Source organism: Cololabis saira, chromosome 5, assembly GCF_033807715.1.
Source record: "Cololabis saira isolate AMF1-May2022 chromosome 5, fColSai1.1, whole genome shotgun sequence".
Taxonomy (NCBI): domain Eukaryota; kingdom Metazoa; phylum Chordata; class Actinopteri; order Beloniformes; family Belonidae; genus Cololabis; species Cololabis saira.
In genome coordinates, this window is record NC_084591.1 from 35,068,018 (window position 1) to 35,073,659 (window position 5,642).

Here is a 5,642-nt window from a genome sequence, read left to right on the forward strand (position 1 = left end):
CCATTTAACAAAATAAACCAGTCATAGCATTGTTAGATACAGTAAGCTTTGTGTTCATTGTATGCAAACTCTATGTCACATGCTATCGTATGAGACAGGTCCTTGTGCGCCCTCTCACCTGTACTGGTGCTTCCACAGACTCTCATCTGTCAGTAAAATATGGGCGTATAGCTGCATTACAATTATCAAGGTGAACAAAACACAAGTGAAAGTGCAGGTCATGACACTAATCATTTACTGGATGCTTACTGAATATGGAAGTGCAGCGAGTGAAAAAATCTTTCAAGAGTGTTCCTCTGACAGGGTCACGAGCTGAGTCTAGCTTCAAAGTTTCGGTTCACCCTTTCCCAGATTGTACTTTGTCAGACTCGATTTTTCAGTAGTTTTGCTACGTGTCAGTGAGATCTCAATGAACAAGCCAATTTATGTGTTATTAAAATTAGTTTTGTTAGCTTGTCTTTCATCTGTGAATAGTGAATTTTATGTCTTTAAAATTAAACTTCTTGCGACAGATACATGTGCCAGTAATATGACTGAAATTTCAGACATTTTCAGTTGTTTTTTTTTTTTTTACACATACAAACAATATATTGGATGTTACAGCAATTTTTTTTGCAAGCTTGTGTTTCAAACATCGGCCTATTATTAATTTTTGCAGAACTTTAGCCTATCCTTGCAAGGCAGTAAGGTTGGAGTCAAAGTGACCCATGCCAGACCGATGGCCCTCAGTCCCTCGCTTCCTATCCCTTCGCACTGTGCGAGCGTTAAGGTCACATGGAGAAAAAGATGCTTCTCTACAAGTGTGGTTTTGTGCTTTAAAGCAGAAGGACACAAGAAAGAGTTAGAGTGTGATGAAAAAAGCTTACTGCCACATCACTGAAGGAATTAGAAACGGGGATCTAAAACTGAGAGAAAGGGCAGTGAGGGGGCAGACAGAGGATTAGTATACTGCATATAGTATTAGGAGGTATGTGTGAGTGAAAGAGGAGGTTGGGTCGAGTCACACGTGTATGCCAGAATAAGCATGGATGTGCAACAGGGAAGTGTCTGAACACAGCATCAGCAGTCAAACCCGTCCGTCCCCGAGGTCACGCAGGCGCTGGAGCAACCAGCCTATGACACCTGCCCCGCTCCTCCTCCTCATCTCATCTATAACCTCCTCTTCTTCCAGGCTTCACTTTTCTGATTTTCAATGATTTTGCAGTGGGATACATGTTCTCTGTGTACATGCTGCAAATGGAGAACGGCGTTACTCTAAATGTGTGTTGTCACCATCTGATAGTGATTACTGATAGAATCAAACGGGGCGTGATGCTCACTTAATGTGCTACGCTGTTGTTTCTGCTTCAACCCGGGTGATGGAGGAACAGCTGCCTCCTGTCTGGGGCTCACTGAAACCTCAGTACTTCTGCGCTGAGGAACAAAGCTGACAGGATGCCAGCTACCTTTTCTTTTTTTTCACTTTAAAAGATGGGATGACATCCAAACAAAAGGGCTGCAGTCCTAATATGGGCCTCGAATTATTATGCAATGTAATGGCTGCAACAAAAGAAACAGTAAAAAGGAAAAAAAGAATCCAGCAAGCCCACTCTGGATGTGTGTTTCTGTTGGAAAGGAAAACACAAGCCTCACACCAGGGCCGAGGCAGAGCCAAGGACACATAGTGACCACAATCAATCCCCGCTAATAAAGATCCGCTTCGTGGGGAAATTTCTGAGGTCGGACTCGTTAACCGTGCTGTAAAGAAACTCCGAAGGGGTGACTAATGCATGCCTGCCACACTGCCGTGGTGAATCGTGAGGATGAGGCGTCTCAAGGTGAAATAGCACTCTGACATTCTGTCTCCTGAGTGAGGGCGCCGTGACTCCGCAGCAGCTCTCACAGCACGATTATCGACATCTAGCAACAACATGGGTTTCACAAGCGGAAAACATCACTGTCTCCAGACGATGCATTTGTTTGGAATTACACACTCAAATCCCCTGTTTTTCAGTCCAAGATAACCTGCGTTCATCTCCTACAGCTGTACGCTGTAAACTTTAATGAATGTATTTATTTGCAGAGGTGTCAGATAGAGGTGTATAGATACTAGAGTTTAAAAATACTCCTGTAGAAGTTGAAGTATCAACTCAAGTTTTTTACTCAAATAAAAGTATAAAAGTACTGGTTTCAAAACTACTTAAAGTATAAAAGTAAAAGTAATGTAAGGGGGAAAAAAAGCCATTAAGGACAAAAGCCATTGAAAATGAATGCATCTTAGTATAATGCAAATATATTAAAGAACCATATATGTGTACTATTGAGCATTAACGTGTGTTTCAGAGAGCAGGAGATATGATGACTAGTTGCCTATAAGTATTGTAATGGTGCAAAAAGTCAAACTTCAGAGGCATGTTATCATTTATCCTAACCTTTATTGGAATGTACATCCAAGTTTAGTTGCAGGAATCTGAGGGAACGGATGTAAGAACAAAACTGGACAAGAACATCTGAAACAACCACAACCAAATTCACTCTATCCAGATGGAGCAATTTAACTGGATAGTTTTTTTTAAAGGCCAAAATGAAATAGAGTAACGAGGCTGTTTTTAAATGTAAGGAGTAAAAAGTACAGATAATTGCGTGAAAATGTAAGGAGTAAAAGTAAAAAGTCGTCTGAAAAATAATTACTCCAGTGAAGTATAGATAACCAGAATCAGAATCAGAATCAGAGCTTTATTGCCAGGTCAGACATAATCAGACGAGAGAACTTGACTCCGGTTTACACCGATGGCACCATTAATACGGACACCATTTACCAAAAATGGTAAACCAACCAAAATGTGTACTTAAGTAAGGTAACAAAGTATTTGTACTTTGTTACTTGACACCTCTGTTTATTTGTCACTAAACACGTACAGAACAAGTTCTTTGCCAGTGAAACTGTGACACACCTTGGCAACGTATTGGTATCCAGATTTTTGTCTTGATTTTTAGTGACTCAAACTTGGTCTCTGAACTGCTTTTGAACTATTTCTGGATTTAATAATAAATCATCACTAGATGCCCTCCTTCCATCACATGTAAAAAGCTATTTCTGAATATGGTATTTATTTATTTATTTATTAAAATCTTAGTCATCCGGGAATCATCTTGTTCTGAGCAAAGAATTATATGAATGATACGGAAGCCGTTTTCTATGAAACGCCAGTAATTATTAATTGTTTGGGCTTCATAATAGGAAGTACCGTCTGAGAACCTGTTGGAGCTGACACCGCGGTTTACCTACATTAACACTTTTACCAGCTCATCGCTCTGACAAACCAAATAATTAAAGTGAAAGCTGGAAGCAGTAATGTGGGAATAGATGGAAGTTACGATAGTTCCACTTCAGTGTGACTTTTTGTGATTCCTCTTCGAGCCTAACTCTCTTTTCTATTTGATTTCCTCCTTCATTTTTAGCCTAAAATGAATCAACCGAAGCAACCTGCTGTCAAAATCCAAGATTAAGCAAGTGTGTTGGGGGTTTTGCGGATGTTAACACTCATCACTCACGAAGAGAAAACGCAGACTTTTGCATAAAACAGGTCAAATAAAGATATAAGAGGAACCCGGTTACCAAAGTTAAACGCTTTATAAAAAAAGTAGTGAAGTTAAGATACTGCCACAGCGTCTCACTGCAATCTGGGAAATAAAGGTTTGCATAATGAAGTAGAGCTCTCATTATGGAAGCATCCCTTTTTTCCACATTGTTTTGCTTTGGGTGCAATTTCTGAATCTTCTAACTCCAGAGTGGCGCCGTTCAAATGTAAGCCTGCAGCAGTGGCTCTCTTATATTGTGTCTTTTTTCATATCTGGAGTTTCCTTTCTTTTTTTTTTCTTTCAACAATGACTTGGAAACACTTTCCATGCTGGTTTGGATGTTGTTCTGCCTGGCGGAGCTCTGCTGGTCCTTCTGGCACTTTGTAACATTTGTCATGATGAGTGTCCGTGACAATGGAAAGTTGTTTATGTGTGGAAACCGCTGACTAAACTTTCCAAAGACCAGCTAATATTTAGAAAAAGGCCTCAAATGTCAAACAGTTGAAGAGGATCGGTCAAGGATGTCAAAGTGGCTTTTTCTCTTGATCATCACTGGGACCGTAAGAGTCCTATGAGGTTCTCACGCTGATAAAAGGCAGTGGGTGTATCATGTTTTTCAAGACATGGCAGCAGGAACATGTTATTAGACCATACAAGTGGTCAGACAAAAGAGAGCTTGCTACCAACAGATGGGGTAATCCTGATTATATGACTGTGAAGGAGCCCCTCTGGACCCAGATGTTGAACTGCTACCTTCTACTCTGCCATCATACCGTCTGTTCGCTGCACGTCCATCACTGTCTGGTTCGGATCGGCCACCAAACTAGACAGGCACAGACTGCAACGGACAATTAGGTCTGCGGTGAGGATAATTGGGAGTAACCTCCCATCTATCCAGGACCTGCACCTGTCCAGGACCAGGAAACGGGCAGGTAGCATCTCTGCAGAACCCTCACACCAGGACACAGTCTGGTTGAACTCCTCCCCTCTGGACGGCGCTACAGAGCACTGTACGCTAAAACCTCCAGACTCAGAGACAGTTTCTTCCCCCAAGCTGTTGCTCTGATGAACTCTCAACACTCAGAGTCATCAATCACTGTGCAATAATAATAATAATAATAATAATAATAATAACCACAATCATATGCTGTAACAATGCACTTTTCAATATCCATGACTACCTCATACTGCTGCACCTTTCACTTTTAAATTGTATATATGTTAATAAGAGCCATTTGTCTATTACAGTTTGTAACGATGTAAATCTAGGTTGAGTGAGCAAAAAAAAAACGAAAACAAATTCCCTGTCTGGTATGTTCATACTTGGCCAATAAAGCTTATTCTATTCTATTTTATTCTATCCTAATCGCCCTTTTCGACTAGCACCTATTCTGCGCGCTTCTACTCGCCACATCCCCGTCTTGCGCTTTTCCACTACGGGCCGAGATGGGTAAAGGCTGGCCAAGTAGATACTTTTTCTGTACCTATTCTGCCGAGGTTCTGAGCGTGCTGAGTCGGCACTATATCTGACGTCATCACCCTCCGCGCCACTGATTGGTCGGGGGGCGGGGCCGTCGGACAGTTGAATCAGGAAGCGGGAGTCAGCGCGAGAACGACTCGCAGCAATTTTATTTTACAGCGCAAACGTCTGTTTGGTGATCCAACTCTGAGGTGCAGATGTTCATAAACCTGGTGGCTGAGGAGAGAATTAAAAGGGGATGTAGACGGGCGATGAGGAACGACCAGATCCACCAGGCGCTCTGTTTTTTTCTCAGCCTCTCGCGGCTCCAGCTGATTTTCTCATCAGCGCCGACACAAACAAAGGGGTTGCGCAATCGAGTACGTCACAGCAGCTTCACCACAACCCGCCCACTTCTCACCTGGATGTCGAAAAACTAACGAGGACAAAGCGGTTGGAGGCGAGACGAGGCGTGACGAGCCGTCCCGAGCCGAGCCGTGCTGAGTAGGTACTAGTGGAAAAGGGCCATAAGTCTCCATACAAGCTACCTACTGGGAGAGTTCACAAGTTTCACCTGCTGGTGCTACAATTGACGTCATCACTACAGTTGTTGCCCGGTGAC